Raw genomic sequence first — 19,186 nt, forward strand, 5'->3', positions numbered from 1 at the left:
CCTGGAGTCAGGGTGAGTCAGCACAGGGCTTAATAGAGAGATCTTCATGTAGATGGGTGGGAGGAGTTGCACCTGGGACCTGAATAGGACAGTGCCTGCCCCCCACAGTGCTGGCTCCACCCCCTGTGGTGCGTCTGATGTCTCTGCCCTGCACTGTGAAAGGTGAGAAGGAATCATGTCAACAAAGTGCTCCAGGGCTGTGCTTTCCCTCCACCATGCTGGCTCCACCTCCTGTGGGACGTCTGATGTTTCTGCCCTGCACTGTGACAGGAAAGAAGGAGTCATGTAAACAGAGTGCTCCAGTACTGGTTTGGACTGGGCAAAGGCCTCTCTGCCCTCAAAGGACAAAAGATTTGGGGGTATAAATATTGGGACCCTGATCCCAAGAATTTAGATCACTTTTGGGAAAACAAGAAGAAACCTCTGCTGAGGAAGGAACCCGCGAAGACTGAAAGAGAGGCTATCCCCACCTGGTTGCTTTTTTGGGGAATTGGCCTGCAGTGGTTGCCTTACTGCCTAAGAGAGGGAGGAGAACTGTGTTTGTACCCTCATCAACTTGTGCAAAGATCTCCAAGGGCTTGAAAGAGAGCTTGCCCCCTGACTGAAGTCCCAGGACCAGTAGTCTTCACCAGCCTTTGTGGATTGCTGCTGGAAATGCTGTTTCAGTGGCTACAGAGGCAGGGAGCTGTGACCGACTCTCACGACCGGCCCGGTGTCCTGTAAGCACCGCATCGAACAACGTCCGCATCGAACAACGCAAGCTCTGAGCTCACCGACTCCGTCCTGACGCCGTCACCGAGCCGTTGCCTGCACCGTGACTTGTGGACACTACGACGTGCAACGCCTCGCTACACCAAATCGAACTGGTCAGACCGACACGATCACTGCTGCTGACTTTGAGTCCTGTGAACGCATCGGAGTTGGGCACTGCTCGCACCCTTCGTGACGCACCGCCCGACTCGTACCGCTGTCCAGACTGATCGATGCCAGCTCCCGCAATCCGGCTCTGTCGCCGCAACGCACGCTGCAAGCACCGCATCGAAGCACCGTCCCGCCCTGCAACGTACGCCTCGGACCCACCGACTCCGTCAACGGGCCGTTGCCTGCACCGTATCGAGGGACAACGCGTCCTGCAACGCTTTCTTTTCTGCACCGCAACGAATGCCACAGGAAAAGGTACTGTGACTGAGTCTGTCGACATTTGAGTGGGCCTGGACCGCCGCGGTCCGCTGGATTTGTTAGACTCTGTGTTATTTCAGGAACGCTGTAGCCGGACAGGGCTACCGACTCGCACAGAACTTTGATTTAAGCCTTTTTAACAAGAACTCTTGATTTCTAATAGTATTGTGGATTATTTTTGTCGTTTATGGTCTTGTGGTAACTCTATATAAAAGATACTAATTTTTATAAATATACAACCTGTGTGGTGTCCATTTGTAGTGTTGTCACTTTATTACTGTATGTGTTCACAAATGCTTTACACACTGCCTCTGAGATAAGCCTGTCTGCTTGTGCCAAGCTACCAAGGGGGTGAGCAGGGGTTATTTGGGAAGTGTGCCCCCTTACCCTGACTAGAGGAGAGGGTCCCTACTTGTCACTTGTACCTACCTGTGCCAACTAGAGACCCCCAATTCTAACAGTAAGTTATTTATATGAGCTTACTACCAGCCTGTTCTCTTTCTTCTTGATCAAAAGATCCAGAAATGTTAGTTGTGATGAGCCAGCACTAGGACTGGCAAATAGTGCTCTTCACATGCTGGTTGGCCAAAAAAAGCTCTCAATGTGTGCTGTGCTTTCAAAAAAAGAAGTGAGGAACATAGCTCTCACCGCGAGCATTTGGGCCAATTGGTTAAAGAACAGTCCAGTCCTTCCTTTCTTTGCCACAGGCAGGAGCAACCACTGCAGGCCATCCTACTCCACACAAGTCAGGTGCAGCATTCCTCACACCGCTTCTCAAGCTCTCCTCCCAAGCAGGATATTTGAGATCCAGCAAGGATCTTTTCTTTGAAGTCATTTATATCCCTGAGACTTCCAACAGGAGGCCATCACACACAAGCACAATACCACAGCAGGGTAAAAAGAGTCAGTCCTTTTCCTCTGCCATAGACAGAAGCAGCAACTGCAGGCCAAACCACCCCTCAGACAGAAAAGGCAGCGCTCCTCACACAGTCCTGCTCTTCCTCTTGGCAAGGTCCTCTTGTTTCTTGAAGTAATCTACAAGCTTGGGGTTTTAGGTTGTTAGACCTGGCCGCCAACCTCCAATGCTTCGGAGGATCTCACCTTTGAGGAGGAAAGATTAGCTACCTATGCTGCAAGACAGCTGAAGTCATTTTGTAAGCAATTCGCGGTCCCCGTGATAGGTCTCTCTAGGAAGGAGGAGTACCAGAAGGCGCTTAAGGCCTGATGGGAATCTAGAGAGTCTGCTGGAGATGAGGAAGAGAATGCTGGAGGGCAGCTTGATGATGCAGTAGAAGGGGGGAGATAGGACACCCTCCAATCCAGGAACGAGTGTATTCCAAACGAGCCTGACCCCAGAAGAGCTGGAGGAGCGGGAGAGAGATAGGAGGCATAGTTTGGAGATGGCTAAATTGGAAGGTCAGAAGGACCTTGAGAGTAAGAAGTTAGACATTGAGAAGAATCAATTGTCAATTGACCTTGAGAAAATGAAAACGGAGCAAAAGAGAATGTTGAGGCAGATAGAGATAAGGGTGAGGAGTGTCCCGGTCTCCCCCTCTGGTGGCAGCATACCTTTGGTAGCTCCTGAGAGTAGAGTTTATATTCCTAAAGATGTCATTAAGGATTTTCACAAGAGTGAGGATATTGGGCAATGGTTTTCCGCACATGAGATAGCAATAGTGTCCCACTGGGTCCCTGAAAAGGATTGGGGAGCGGGATTGTGGAGACGCTTTGTGAGTGATGGTCGGGATACCCTGTTGGACCTGCCTGAGGAGAGCAGGATGGTGTATGCCCATATGAAGTAAGCTTTGATGACTCGTTATGGTTTGACCCCAGAAATGTATAGGCAGAGGTTTAGAACCTTTAAGAAGTTAGAGGGTTGAATGTGTCTTCTTTCTGCAGAGCAATGGATTTCTGGGTAAAGGGCAGCAAAGTGGAAACTTTTGAGCAGTTGTATGATTTGTTTGCGTGGGAGCATTTTTCTAGTAACTGTTTTCCAGAGCTACGCCAGCACCTGATTGATAGCAAGCTGACTAACCCTAGGAAGCTTGCTGAGGAGGCGGACGGCTGGGTGAGCACCCGGGTCTGCAAAGGTTTTGTGGGAGACTTCGCCAGAGGTGGGCAGGGTCCCCGCAGAGAAGTGGGGGGACAGGGGTAAACTGAGGGAGTTCCACAGAGGGCCCCAAAGTAAGTCCCAAGGGAACCAAGCAGTGGTGTTCCAGCCTCTCCCTGAGAAGAAGCCAGTGTCCCCGACAGGTAAGCCTGTTCAGAGGGGGCCACTCACTTGTTTCAAGTGTGGTCAAGTGGGCCACCGGTATTATGATCCCCAGTGTCCCCAGAGGGACCCCAATGCATCCCCTCATGCACCACCCCATGCACCATCCTGCCAGATTGCCAGTGTAGCCCTGGGGGGGAGGAGGTAGAGGTCCAAGGTGGGTGGTATCCCGTAGAGTTAACCCTTGTGTCGCTAAGAGACTTTGAGAAGGTCCCTAACCCCACACTGCCAAATAACACTAAGAAGTACCGGCAGTGGGTGACCATCAATGGCCATAGGGTGGAGGCTCTCAGGGACACCGGAGCTAGTGTGATTGCTGTCAGCTCCAGGTTGGTGTCCAAAGAGCAGGTTGTACCCCATGCATTCTGCCCCGTAGTGTCAGCAGATAACTCAGAGAGCAGTGTGAGGTGGATCAGGTTCCCTTCGAGTGGGGGGGTATCAGGAACTCTTCAAATGGCTGTGAGACATGGGATGCTTTTAGACTGTCTGTTGGGCAATGATCTAGAGAACACCCCATGGGCTACGGTGGAGAGAAAGTCTCATTGGAAATGTTGGGCCTGCCTGAGTGGGCATGTGCGACCACTCGGTCCATGGCAGCTCAGAAGGGTGTTCAGGAGGGCCTGGAGCCTGAAATTATGGCCCAGGCCCCTGCCTTAAAGAGAAGGGGTAGGGGGCGCGGGAAACCGGCCCCCACGGTTCCCACGGTCCCGGAGGGAGCAGACTCTGAGGGGGATGCCCTGGAACCTACAGGGGAACAAGTGGCTGAACTGGGGGACCTACCAGCCCTGACCCATTGGCAGCAGGAAGGGGGCCCTCCATGGAGGAATTTTGTGAGCAACAAGGAACCTGCCCTTTTCTTGAGGGGGTGTGGCACCAGGCCGCCACCCAGGCAGTGGGTGATCAGACAGGGTCACATTGGATCTATTGGGAGAATGACCTCCTTTACAGCGAGCCTAAGGTTGCTGAACCTGGATCAGCCCATGTGCTGGTGGTACCCCAGCGCTTCAGGACCTTCCTACTGGAGTTGGCTCATGATGTGCCATTGGCCGGACATCTGGGGCAGACCAAGACCTTTGAGAGGCTGATCACCCACTTCTATTGGCCCCAGATGCGCAGGAGCTCAGACGCTCACTGCAGGATGTGTGAGACTTGCCAGGCAAGTGGGAAGAGAGGGAGGAAGATTAAGGACCCACTGCAGCCCTTTCCCGTTGTGAGTACCCCATTCGAGAGAGTGGGCATTGATATTGTGGGGCCGCTGAATCCCAAGACAGCCATGGGCAACAGGTTTATCCTGGTCTTGGTGGAACATGCCACCAGGTACCCTGAGGCCATCCTGCTCAGGACAGTGACAGCCCCGTGGTGGAACGGGCACTGATGGGGATTTTCTCCCGCTTGGGATTCCCCAGATAAGTGGTGGCCGATAGGGGAACTAATTTCATCTCCAAGTACGTGAAGTCTCTGTGGGAGGAGTGTGGGGTAACGTATAAGTTCACCACTCCTTACCACCCCCAGGGTAATGGGCTGGTTGAGAGATTCAACCGGGGTCTTAAGGGCATGATTATGGGCCTAGGTGAGCCCATGAGGCGTAAGTGGGATGTCCTCTTGCCATGCCTGTTGTGTGCTTATCGTGAGGTGCCACAGAAGTCCTTAGGGTTCAGTCCCTTTGTTCTGCTCTATGGTCACCCGGTAAGAGGGCCTCTGAGTCTGGTCAAGGAAGGCTGGGAGCAATCTCCCAGGAAACCTCCCCAGGATGTGTTTAGTTACATGCTGGCCTTCAGAAACCAGACTCAGCGTTTAAGGAAACTTGCTGAGGCAAACCTAGAAGCCAGCCAGGAAGAGATGAAACGCTGGCACGATCAGAATGCCACTCTGATCGAGTTTCAGCCTGGACAAAAGGTTTGGGTCATGGCCCCAGTGGAGCCCTCTGCGCTCCAGGATAGGTGTGCCGGCCCCTTTGAGGTGGTGTAGCGCAAGAGTCCTGTTACCTATGTGGTGGACTTGCAGTCTCCCAGGACCCCCCTGCGGGTCCTGCATGTTAACCACCTGAAGCCCCACTTTGAGAGGTCTGAAGTGGGCATGCTTCTGGCCACAGATGCTGGGATGGAGGAGGAGAGCGAGTCCCTTCCTGATCTCCTGTGTGCAGGGGAGCGAGATGGGTCAGTAGAGGGTGTGGTCCTCTCCACCACACTGACTCCTGAGCAGCAGGGTGATTGTTGCCAACTGTTGGGACAATTCAGTGATCTGTTCTCCCTGGTGCCTAGTGTCACTGATTGGTGTGTCCATGACATGGACACTGGGGACAGTCCTCCCATTAAGCACAAGGCTTACCGAGTGACTAACCAGGTAAGGGCCTACATTAGGGATGAGGTTACCAAGATGTTTGCCCTTGGGGTGATTGAGTCCTCTAGCAGCTCGTAGTCCAGCCCAGTGGTCCTGGTCCCAAAAGCTGCAGCGCCTGGTGCCACCCCAGAACTTCGGTTCTGCATGGACTATCGGGGCCTCGATTTAGTCACGAAGACTGACGCGCACCCCATCCCCAGAGCTGCTGAGCTCGTAGATCGGTTGGGGGCTGCCAAATACCTCAGCACATTTGATTTGACGTCTGGGTATTGGCAGATCGTCTTGACCGAGGGAGCAAAGGAGAGGTCAGCATTCTCCACCCCAATGGGCACTACCAGTTCTGAGTGATGCCCTTTGGAATGAAGAATGCCCCTGCCACCTTTCAGAGGTTGGTCAACAGAGTGTTGGTTGGACTGGAAGACTTCAGTGTTGCCTACCTGGATGACATTGCGGTGTTTAGCTCCTCTTGGGAGGACCACCTGCGCCACCTCTGGGAGGTATTGATGGCACAGCGGAAAGCAGGCCTCACAATCAAAGTCAGTAAATGCCAGATTGGACAGGGCACTGTAGTATATTTGGGGCACCAGGTGGGGAGCGGCCAGGTGGCACCCCTTCTGCCCAAAATTGAAACTATTCTGGCGTGGGAACCCCCCAAGACCCAGATGCAGGTGAGGGCCTTCTTAGGACTCACAGGATACTACAGGAGGTTTGTCAAGGGATATGGCAACATTGTTGCACCCTTGACTGAGTTGACTTCTAAGAAGCAGCCAAAGAAGGATAACTGGACTGACACTTGTCAGAAAGCTTTTGATGCCCTGTAGACTGCCATGTGCACCGCACCCGTGCTTCAGGCACCTGACTTTTCAAAGGAATTTGTTGTCGAGACAGACGCCTCAGAGCATGATATAGGAGCTGTTCTATCACGGATCAATCAGGAGGGACTAGACCAACCGGTAGCCTTCCTAAGCAGGAGGTTACTTCCCTGGGAACAGAGGTGGAGTGCAATTGAGCATGAGGCATTTGCTGTGGTCTGGGCGCTGAAGAAGCTGAGACCGTACCTGTTTGGGACTCACTTCCGGGTTCAGACAGACCACAAGCCCCTTAGATGGTTGATGCAGATGAGGGGTGAGATTCCCAAGTTGTTGAGGTGGTCCATTTCCCTACAGGGTATGGATTTCACGTTGGAACACCGCCTTGGTATAGAACACGCCAATGCTGACGGTCTGTCCAGATTTTTCCGCCTTAATGATGAGAACTCCCAAGGGGATGGTTAGTTCTCCCCACATTTCAGCTGGAGGGGATGCATGTTAGACCAGGCATCAATGGCATGGGTCTTCCTTCCTCTTTTCGCTTCCTATCTTTTATGTTGGCTGGAATTAGATGCTCTGGGTGCCGTGCCACTGCTAATCAGTGCCACAGCGCGAATGCTCCCCGTGTAGATATGACTGTATGAATTAGGATAACCATAATGCCTAGGTATGTGTAGTATGTTCTAATAGCGAGTACCCTCCATTTCACTGTTACTATTGTGAAACTATCCGTTCTCATAGGCCAGAATAAGCAGGTTGAGGATTATCTTCTAAAATCATATCCCACCTCCAGAACCTGATAGGAACTTCGAGTTTGATATTTTTATGCGCAGGACATTGAGATACACCTTTCAGTAAGAACCATTTATATATTCCATGTTCGAAAATGCTTCTTCTGGAAACACAGTCTTTTCATGTCTGAGCTTTCCTGTAGACTTTGCTAGTATGTGTATTGGCCGGTTTTGGAGCAGCAGGGCCAGCTGGGTCAGATCTGGCTGGGGAGAGAGATCGCTATTCAAAGCATAGGGAGGGGTGACTCTTTGATCTGAGCAAGGCTGTGCATGGTAAGGTGAAAGATGGCTCCACTCCTTCACTGGGCGTCTGATAGCAGACCCCCGCATTCCGAAAGGGCAGGATGTTGCCTCATAAACCAAGTGCTCCCCGACCCCACTGAACTGGTTCTGACTGGATGTAGTGATTTGTGGCTTTGGAGAACAAAAACTTTTTAGGTATAAAACGCTGTGCTGGAACTTTGTCCAAGTGTGTTCCCTCTGGATGTCAAGACAAAACTCTGTACGAGTGAACAGAGTAAATGACTTTTGAAACTTTCACCAAGCTTGCTCAAGAAACTACCCAAGGGCCTGAATTGAGAGCACCTCCTGCCGAAGTGTCAGGGACATTAGAGTTCACACCGTCAGCCGTCGGAATTCCTGTGCGAGGAATTCTGCTTGCAGGTGAGGCCTCCGTCGAGTAATCCGGAGCCTCTAGTTCTACTGTGAGTAACGCGGACTGGGAACCTTTGCTAAAACAGTGTGGGCAGCTAAGAGAGAGCTGTCGCCACTGAGAGCCCGCCAGAATTTGAACCTTCAGAACCCTCGCTGAAACTGTGTGGGCCGCTGCAGCTAAGAGAGAGCTGCCGCCACTGAGAATCCACCTGAATTTGAGTCTCCGCAGCCTTTGCTGAATCTGTGTGGGCCGCTGCAGCTAAGAGAGAGCTGTCGCCGCTTAGAGCCCACCTGAATTTGAACCTCCGGAGCCTTTGCTGAATCTGTGTGGGCTGCCGCAGCTAAGAGAGAGCTGCTGCCGCTGAGTGCCCGCACTTTTGCCAATTTCGCATCATTGTGGATTGTCCTGTGGGCCGCCACAGCTTAGAGAGAGCTGCTGCCGCTGAGTGCCCGCACTTTTGCCAACTTTGCATCATTGTGGATTGTCCTGTGGGCCGCCGCAGCTAAGAGAGAGCTGCTGCCGCTGAGTGCCCGCACCTTTGCCACTTCGCAGCATCGTGATTCATCCTGTGGGCTGCCGCAGCTAAGAGAGAGCTACTGCCGCTGAGTGCCCGCACTTTTGCCAATTTCGCATCATTGTGGATTGTCCTGTGGGCCGCCGCAGCTAAGAGAGAGCTGCTGCCGCTGAGTGCCTGCATCTTTGCCGCTTAGCATCATCGTGATTCGTCCTGTGGGGCGCCGCAGCTAAGAGAGAGCTGCTGCCGCTGAGGGCCCGCACCCTTGCCACTTTGCTTCATCATGATTTGTCCTGTGGGCTGCCTCAGCTAAGAGAGAGCTGCTGCCATTGAATGTCCACACCTTTGCCACTTTGCATCATCGTAATTTGTCCTGTGGCCGCTGCAGCTAAGAGAGAGCTGCGGCCGCTTAGTGCCTGCACTTTTGCCAACTTTGCATCATTTTGGATTGTTCGGTGGGCCGCCGCAGCTAAGAGAGAGGTGCTGCCGCTGAGTGCCCGCACTTTTGCCAACATTGCATCATTGTGGATTGTCCTGTGGGCCGCCGCAGCTAAGAGAGAGCTGCTGCCGCTGAGTGCCCTCACCTTTGCCACTTCGCAGCATCGTGATTCATCCTGTTGGCCGTCTCAGCTAAAAGAGAGCTACTGCAGCTGAGTGCCCGCACTTTTGCTAACTTTGCATCATTGTGGTTTGTTCTGTGGCCCGCCGCAGCTAAGAGAGAGCTGCTGCCGCTTAGTGCCCGCACTCTTGCCGACTTTACATCATCGCGATTCGTCCTGTGGGCCGCCACAGCTAAGAGAGAGCTGCTGCCGCTGTGGGCCCGCATCTTGTTCACCATTGTCGAGGGTTGCTGCTATCGTCTCGTGGGCTGCTGCAGCTAAGAGAGAGCTGCTGCCACTGGGAACCCGCCACGGTGCTGCAAGACAAGAGTCATCGCCACCACCAGCCCGGGCCGCCGCAGCCGCGTGCTGCCTCCACTGAGAGCCCGCCTGCCCCCGCCTGCACTCGCCTGCCCCCGAGTGCCCGAATCATTGTGGATGCACGCTGTGGACCCCTGCAGCCAAGACCTGGACGTGTAGGCCCCGGCCTTGAACTCAGTCAGTGTCACGCTCTCGTGAATACGTTATTGCCTTTTGAGTCTCTACTAGTTTACGTGCATTGTAGTTGCTGAAACGCATTGAGAGTCTTGAGTTGAACCTTAGATAAAGATATTATTTTTCTATACCTATTTGAGTTGTGTCCCTTTTGTGGTGTCGTTACTGCATCATTGTACATTGTCATAAATGCTTCACACACTGCCTCTGAGAAAGGCCTAACTGCTCCTGCTACGTTACCACAGGGTTGAGCAGGGGTTCTCAAAGGGGGTATCCCGCTTGCCCTGACTTAGGAAGAAGCGTCCCTATATGGACATTGGCACCAGACATTGCCAACTGGAGACCCCCATTTCTAACATAGGTTCAGTACTTATATCCCATTTTGTCATTGTTCTCCTTGTGGCCAGGGTCTCTGACCCAGTCCAAACCAGTCCTGGACTCCTTGGTTCAGCATGACCACAGGAGTAGGAGATAGCATTATGAAAAGGAGACACAGCCTATTCAGCTGCTAGCCAAACTCCTCCCACCACTCTAAATGCAGACCAGGTCTACTCAGCCCAGCAACGAGCCACCCAAGCAAGGCAGGGCACACCTCAACCCCCCCCCCTTGGGACTGTCTAGAGTGAATGCACATCTCTAGCCCCTGTCACTCCAAACTCGGACAGTGAATACACCAGCAGTCAGAGGCACAGAGTTTGGTGAAGCAAGAAAATGCCCACTTTCTAAAAGTGGCATTTTCAAACACACAATTCAAAAACAACCTTTACCAAATTGCGTGTGATTAAATTCTGAGTTCAGAGAGCAAAATCTCAATTTTTTGATCTTGTCCCAATGGAAAGGTATACTTGTAAGATGTTACAAAAGCAACTCCCATGATAGCCAATCGGACAGAAAGCCTTTTTAACACTGAAAAACGAAATACACAGTATTTCACCATCAGGACATGTCACACAAACCAGTACATTTTCTACCTTTCACATACACTGCACCCTGCCCATGAGGGGACTTTGGGCCTACCTCAGGGATACCTTACATGTAAGAAAATGGAAGGTTAGGATCTGGCAAGTGGGTGCACTTGCCAGGGCGATATGGCAGTTTAAAACTACGCACACAGACAATATAGTGGTAGGTCTGAGATACATTTACCGGGCTACTCATGTGGGTGACACAACCAGTGCTATAGGCCCACTAGTACCATTTGATTTACATGCCCTGGCACACAACGTGCACCTTACTAGGGACTTACCAGTAAATCAAATATGCCAATCATGGAAAACTAATCATATCATAATTTATACAGAGAGCAAGCGCTTTAGCACTGATCAGCAGTAGTAAAGTGCCAAGGATCCTATTGCCCACAGAAAAAACAGGGTCTGAAAAATAGGAGGCAAAAGGAAAAAGGTTTGGGGATAAACCTGCAAAAAGGGCCAGCCTAACAACTTACAATTAGGCTTCAGATTCCACAGGGTACAGCAACCACTGTATTTTACATTAAGGAAGAACTTCTCTCCAGGGACAGACCTGTGGTTAGGTTTATTTAGATTTTTAATATTTGTATCTAATGCCCTGTGAGGTATCTAATAACTTGTATGAGTTAGCACTTGTGTTTAAGCAACATATTAAGTTCACAAGCTCAAGTGTTTGCTCCTCCAAAGATTTGGAAGCCTTTATTGTTAAGTGCATTCTTAATGACCATTATTCCTTTAATGGCTACTGTTATATCGATCCTCTGGATCTAGAGCAAACTCCCTGACAATATTGGCCAAGTGTTGGACACTAAGGTCAAGTTCGAGGATTTTACTGTACTCTGAGATTTTAATTATCATTTAGAAAATCTGGAAGATAGAGACATTGCAAAGTTGATTCACCTTATAAATAGCCTTGGCTTAAGCCAAAGGGTCACTGCCCCCTCACATAGCACCGGCCATACTCTAGACGGCATCTTTTCCAACAAACCTGCAATAGCCTTTTCGGAGTCAGTACCGTTGACTTGGTCGGATCACGCCGCAGTTATGTTCCGTCTGAACGTTGACCCATAGCCTGTCAATGAACTCAACCCCAGTGTGGCTAAAACCTAACACCCATGCCACAAAATCAGGGCTGCTCTAATAGTAACTTAGACCAGGCCATTTTAGACTATAATGCCTGGCTTGCCTCAGCCGTAGATCATCTAGCCCCAAGTAAATGCCTTTGTAACAGGAGGCAAACTCCCTCTCAAACTTGGTTCTCCCAATACCTCTGAGAGTTGAGGCAGACGTGTAGATGCTAGGAGCGTCTCTTGAGACTCAATCGTGACCCCTTGGAAAAAGAAAAATGTAAACAAAAAATTGCAGAATATAAGGCCCAGATCCTGATTGATATAAATCTAAATATTTCTCACTTAAATATATTGCGACAAAAAACTCCAATAAAGAACTGTTTGCCCTGATCAAGAAAGTGGCTAACTTTTTCCATTAGAATAAAACTGAAAGCAGTCAGTCTCTCTGCCACATCATCACACTAGCTTTTCAGGAAAAAGTTTTGGACATATTTACCACCTTCTAAAGCTCTCCAGGCCAATCTCCATCCACTATACATGGAACTATGAGCCCTGCTTCAGGGCCAGAGTCCCCTCAGATCTCCCTGTAGAGCCCACATGCTGCTTCACCTTCATTCGTCTCTTCTTTTTCCTCACTATCAATATACCAAGTGTAGGACTTAAACCGTGCTAATCGGTCCGGGTCTACATTGGATCCCTACGCCCTGGCTACTCTTTCGTCGGTATCTGTCACTGTAGCCAGTTCACTAACCCCAATTTTTAATGAAATGTTCTTGCAGGGCTCATTTCCTGCAGACCTGAAAGTCACCTCAATTCTACCTCTGCTAAACAAACTGCACTTGGATCTTTCAGCGGTGAGTAACTATTGCGTGATCTGGGTGCTCCCCTTTCCTGCAAAAATTGTGGACAAGGCAATCAATAAAGAATTGACCCTATTCTTGTAATCCAACAATCTATTTGATCATTCTCAATTTTGGTTTTGTGGCCAGCATAGTATGGAATCAGCCTCAATCATGCCCACAGTGGATTTAAGCGCTTGACTGGATAAGGGAAATCAAGCAGCCCTCTTTTTACTTGACCACTCAGCTGCTTTCAGCAGTCAATCATATGGTTTTAATTGACTGTATTGAATCCTTGGGTTTCAGTGGCTCAGTTCTAGCCTTACTATCCTCCTTCCTCACTGGGAGAGTACAATCTGTTTCCATGGACGACTTTCTCTCTAACTCTTTCTCCCTTGTGGCGTTCTGCAGGGCTCCTCATTGCGCCCTATCTTGTTTAATTTACATGTTACTCCCCTAGCTATCCTGGTAAAAAACACTGGATTTCTCGGTCACCAGCTATACTGGTGATGCTCAAATTATCATTTCAATTTCTGGCAATCACCAACAATCAGCAGCCAGTTTCCATAATTGTATGCAACAAGTCAATAGCTGGATGTTGAATAATTGCCTGAAACTAAAAACTGAAAATGGAAGTATTGCTGCTGGGAAACAATATCTCTCTCTGGTTCCCCAACTGGTGGCCATCTGATCTTGGTTTGGTCCCAATCCCAGTAGAAAAGTGACTAATCTGGGCGTTATCTTTGATAATAATCTGTCCCTTGACAAGCAGGTAAATGCAATTACCTCCAGTGACTTTCCACTTTAAAAATTCTGAGAAAGATTCTTCCTTTTATCCCACTGGATCTAAGGAAACTAGAAGTAACTGCCCTTACTCTTTCTAAAACTGATTACTGTAATGATCTGTACATAAACCTACAAAAACATCTGGTCAATAAATTACAGATCTTACAGAACTCAGCTGCTCGCCTTTTGATTGGAATACCCAGACACAAATCGGTCTCTAAGGCCCTAGTGGATCTTCATTAGTTGCTAGTACAAAAGAGAATAGATTTCAAGGCTTACATGATGAGGGCCCATACCATTTTTAAAAAGAATTTCGTTAGGTACACTGCCTCTAGGACACATCGTCCTCTTCAGCAGTCAACCTTAGAGCACCCAAATTTAAATGAGTCTACTGGGGCGGAAGTAGCTTTATCTATGGTTCAACTAAACAGTAGAAAGCCTTACCTCTTCACTTCATTTCATTTTGTTTAAAATCTTTATTCGATCTGTTTACAAATAGATCATAAAGCATAATTTCATCATATCAAACAAATATTGTAAAAAGCCATAAAACTATTTAAAATCATCAACTTTCTTTTTCTCATGCAGGCCCACAGAAATGATGCTACCGAGAAGCAGACATAGGAATTGGGTAAAGATTTGAAAAAATGCAGTGCCACCCTACATTGGTAAAAAATATGACACCTTAAAATAGGGAGTATAAGCACTTCTCTTTCACTTTTGTAGAACTTACAAAACAGTATCAGATGTAATTCAGACTGGGGCGAAAAATTGTCGCAGGGACATAGACTCAGGTCTGCATGCTTGAACTTTCTCTCTGGAAATCCAAGCATCAAAGAAATGAAGCGCAAGCGGAAATGCAACAAAATAAATCTATGCTGGACTATAGTGATTCGTGAGAGGTAAGAATAATCTTCCCCAGATCTTGGCGGGGCAAGGGCCTAAGCAGTGAGCATTTTTTAATGGCGATTCTTTTCCCTGCAAACAAAACTGTCCCTCTGCGTATATAGCTCAAATATTTTCTGTTTAAGGACCTTTCTGCAAGAGGCAGGGTCCAGGAACAAAACTTCCTGCCCAATAGCAGTTAGTTCTGATTCCACATATCTGAGCCATCCAATCCTGCTACAACCCTCCAGCTTCAGGCAGTCACCAATTATACGTTGGGTTAAGTTAACTGTTGACCGTCGCCAAATAGAGAGCCACAGCAGAATCTGCGCCAGACTAATAGAGTCAGACAAATAGGGAAACCCTAATTCAAGATTGTAAAATTTAATTGGAAGATGAAGGTGGTAATGAAACCCTGGACTTGAAAAAGGTATCTTCCATTCTCTGCAGTTGATCAACGTGGGCCATCTCCCAGACTCCTGCCCTGTGGGTTGCCGCCGCCTTTGTTTTAGCTTAGTAAATGTTTTTATTCGTGTCCAGAGGGCTGGCTCCCAGCTTCTTAGTAAAGCCTTTTATAACTTGTAGGCTTCTTTCCATACCCAGGACTCTTGCTGCCACCAACTTCGAACAAGATTGTTTTCAGTTGAACAGAACTCCCAGGTATGCAAAAGAGTCAACCACTTAAATTTTCTGTGTGGCCAGATAGAAGTAAGGGGATTTTGCACCTCTGGCACCTCCAGCTATAATGATGAAAGATTTGGTTTCATTAACTCAAAGATCTAAGGAGGCCATGAATGAGGCATATGCTATTATGAGGCTCTGGACAGCTACCCCTGCCCTAGCAATTAGCACTGCATCATCAGCATAAGCCAATATTGGGAGGGGAGTGTTGTCAAATCCAGGCATGTCTGGGGTCGAGCCAGACAGGGCTGCCTCCACCCTATTGGTGTAGATGGAAAAAAGAAACGGGGCGAGGACACATCCCTGCCTGACACCTTTCTCGATTTTAAACGATCGCGTGCATTTCCAATTTAAGCCATACCTCACACAGGCAGTAGCATTGGCGTATAGCTGATGGATGAAAAGGATGATCAGGGGATCAATCCCTATTTCCTCCATCGTAAGCCACAACTTCTGATGGGACACACAATGGAAGGAAGCTGACAAGTCCATAAAGCCATGTGTAACATTCCACCTTTAGCCTTCGTGTATTTATCTATACAGAGCGAGAGGTTGAGACATTCGTCCACTTTCCCCCTCCCTTTCTGGAAGCCATACTGGGCCTGCATTAAGATGTTTTTTTTCAGTGCCTAGTCCTCCAGCCTGGCTAATAATAGCCGGCCCATTTGTTTATCAGTTCTATCCAGAAGGGAGATAGGTCTATAGTTTTTCAGACTGCCCCTGTCTCCCTTCTTGAAGATTGGGACTATGACACTGTGTTTCCAGGATGGAGGGGGCCCTCTACCGCTATGCTGTTGAAGACATTTGTTATTAGGGGAACCCACATATCGCAATTGTCCTGGAAAAGGTCAATTGGGACCCCATCGGGGACCGGGGCCTTTCCCGGGGTGCAGGCTTCCAACCCTATTCTGATTTCCTGTAACAAGAATGTCCGGGTTCTATGGGCAGTGGGGCTCAGTCAGATTGTGGTGGCTCCAGGGTAGATTTTTGTCAGAAAATACCTTCAAAATGCTCTATCCCCGCCTCTTCCTCTACATGTGTGTCCAGAGTCGGGTCTTTTGTGTCTTTAAACTAGGGGGCATTTATAACTTTCCAAAACTGTCTACTATTTCCTGGGCTGGTGGCTTCTTCGAGGTCATCCCAGACCTTCTCCTTTATATCCTTTACTCGTTTGTTTCTAGCCTGCTTATACTGATTCTGCAGTGATCTTACCAAAGCCGGGTCTCTGGGCTGGAATTTTAAAGCACTAACAAGGGATCTCTTTGCTATGGAGCATTATGTATCGAACCAACGACTCAGGTGTAAATCACTTGCTGGCTTGTGTCGGGTAAGTGTGACTTTTAATTTTGTTAATAAGGTTCTAAACTGAGTAACTAGCAGAGGGGGAGAGGACTCTTCGGCCAGGCAGTATAGGATGTTGTACCTTACTTGGGCTATTATTGCCAGAGCCAAATTCTGCTTCACAACCTGTGCACTTTTTAGTTGGTATCCATTGTTTCTGGATAATACAACATTGTCCGCTACCTGTTGGGATCTTTTCCTTTTTGTGAGGGAGGCTTAGATGGATATATAGAATTGCGTGATCGCTATAGCATGTGAACAAGTTGGTTGAGTGGTCCACTCTCTCGTGGTGCAGAGGAGACTAAAACAAAATCGATTGTGGACTTGCAGTTATTCCTCCTGAATGTTCTCTCTATCTAGCCAGTCTTTGAACTATTAATTACAATCAGGTGCCTCGAGTAAAATAATCTGTTGAGTGTGTCACCATATTCATTGTATGTAAAGTGGAGGAGGGGGTTGTCCCACACTCCCTACCCTCATTATACTTACACAAATGTGTATTAAAATCCCCCATCCAGATTAGGCTAAATGGGCCGTTGTGTGTATGTGAATTAAGTGAGCCTAGCTCATTGCTTAAGTCATCTGCCACTTGCTTCATGTTTCCCTTAAATTCTTTATCAGAACAATTAATAAAAATCCAATGGCCGTCATCTATGGGCTCCAATTGGAGAATTTGGAAGTCGTCATTCTGGGCACCTACCTGCTTTACTTGAAAAGGTAAGGCATTAGAGATTAAAGTTAATAATCCCCCTTTAGCTCGACCTGACACTGAGGACACCGCTGGTGTATGAAATGGACGGTACCTAAAAAAAACACTGGGTCCTTAGCCCATTTTCTTGGAAGCAGATAATATCCAACCTTAGCCAGTAGTTCTGCCACTCGGCATTTCCTGCCTTGGAGGCAATCCCTGCCACATTCGATGATGCCAGACTGACCTTATTTCCAACTTCTGATCCCTGGGTTGGGGGGGAAATGGGGGACACCTGCAGGCCAGGGGCTAAATTGGCTGGTATAAGGACTGGTGGGTAGATGGATATTGATAGTCAATCACAAGCTTCCACTTCTGAGAGAGAAATACATTTATTGGATAACCCGACCACCAAGGCAGTGCTCACACGATCCAGGTATCGCGGCATATATATGGCTGGCCTTATCCCACCTCTCTGGTCAATTCCTGGTGGGTGAACGCTGCTTATTGAAGTACTCCAGTTCTAAAGGAATTATCTGTGTGTTCCTAGGAGGTGTTCTGTGGAGAATTTTAAGAAGAGTGGTGCTGAAGTGGGCTTTATTAAAATGTATCACCACGCAGTCTCCTGCAAGGGAGTTGATGGTATTACCAACCCACCCCACTCTCCTCGCCATGATGATCTTATTAGCTAGCTGATGACTCCCCATGCCCCAGTCCATGAGACGATTTGATAGCCAGTGCCGACATTTATCCATTAACTGCGTGGTGGATTCGTGCTGCTGGTCCCGCAGAGGAGGAACATTTGCCAGGACCAGCAGAGAGGGGGAAGCTGCGGATGGAAGATGAAGGACTTTCTGTAAGTGGTTGACCCCCGCTACCACGGGGGGGGTCTTGGATTACTGATGGATAAGGTCCCAATGTTGATTCACCCATACCTCAGGGTACCTGGTGATTGTTGTCCCTTCTGCCCAGGGGCATTGGATGTTGAGCCTCCAGTTGTTCAGTGGGTTGGGCGTGGGCTGAAGGGGCCAATCCACCACGCACATACGTCCATGTTAGAATACCCAGGGACGTATACCCCAACTGGCATGCGCATCAGATTCAGGCTTATCCATGGCTGCAGATGGAAGGTCAGCAGACTGGGTCGACATTAGAAGGGGGGTAGATGTGTTTTGGGCCTTTAAGCCGGCAAGTCTCTCTTCAATTTTATTTAGCTTCAACATGATGGGATCAAGTAAGGTGGACATATATTTAGTTACTTCTGCCCAGAAAGCTTTATCAAAGACTGTTTCACAAGGTGAGACATTAGCAGTTAAAGGCATTGATGTTATTGGAGTATTTGAAGTGACTGTCCTAGCGCAAGCAGCCCAGGGTTTAGTAGCTCGAATAGTTTTGGGTGGTTTGGACTTGTCGGCCCCATGACCCATGCATCGCTTTATTGGGGGATTGGTTGCAGAATTGGTGAGGGATGATAATGCAGAGTTCCTCCAATTAAAAATGGGGGACGATTGAATGGTGGGTGAAGGCTCCCGTTGGCCAGGCGGAAGGTCATCAGATGAGGCCAATTGTATTAATGGAGTATGTGGGGCAGCTCTTGACAGGAACACATGAAGTGTTTCTACCTTCCCACCCCCTGTTTTCTCTACCGGGAAGTTCCGTCTCCCCATGATGTCAAATAACCAATCAGAGATAAATGAGAGAAGGAAAAGTACCTTAGGTCAGAAGCAGGGCGTTAGACGGGGGTCCAGCCCAGCCTCTTCTGGGCTCAGATGGTATTTGGCGGGCCCGCCCTTGACCCAGGCGTGGCCCGGGTGCGTCCTGCGCCGTGGGCTGGTGACCTCCTTTATGACCACTTCTGCGCGCTGTACCTCCTGGGTGTTGTGGTCCTCCTGGACCAAATTGTGGGAAAGCATGGTGAGCTGCAGAGACCCCCACAGTGAAGAGCGGCTACAGGCACAGCAGGCCGGCGATTTCCTTTATTAGTGCTTCTGCGCGCTGTACCTACTGGGTGTTGTGGTCCTCCTGGACCAAATTGCGGGAAAGCATGGCGAGCTGCAGAGACCCCCACAGTGAAGAGCGGCTACCTGTTTAAAACCAGTCTATCTCTGCTCTCTTTTCGAAATAATCTCAAACATGGCTTTTTAATTCATAGTTTCGCATTACTGTACATGGTACAAACCAATCTGTGATAGACTGGCGCTAAGACACATGGGTATTAGAGCGCTTTACAAAACCCATTTTCATTCAATTCATTTTTTAAATAGATTATGTTTT

At 48.9% G+C, this 19,186-nt stretch overlaps 1 protein-coding gene across 2 annotated transcripts in view; it reads right to left on the bottom strand.

Moving 5' to 3' along the window:
• Positions 1-19,186, bottom strand: part of LOC146830894 (fibrocystin-L-like) — a 1,907,335-nt gene that overhangs the window by 1,244,358 nt on the left and 643,791 nt on the right. The gene's annotated exons all lie outside the window — the stretch shown is intronic.

This window comes from Triturus cristatus, chromosome 5_1 (assembly GCF_964204655.1).
Source record: "Triturus cristatus chromosome 5_1, aTriCri1.1, whole genome shotgun sequence".
NCBI lineage: Eukaryota > Metazoa > Chordata > Amphibia > Caudata > Salamandridae > Triturus > Triturus cristatus.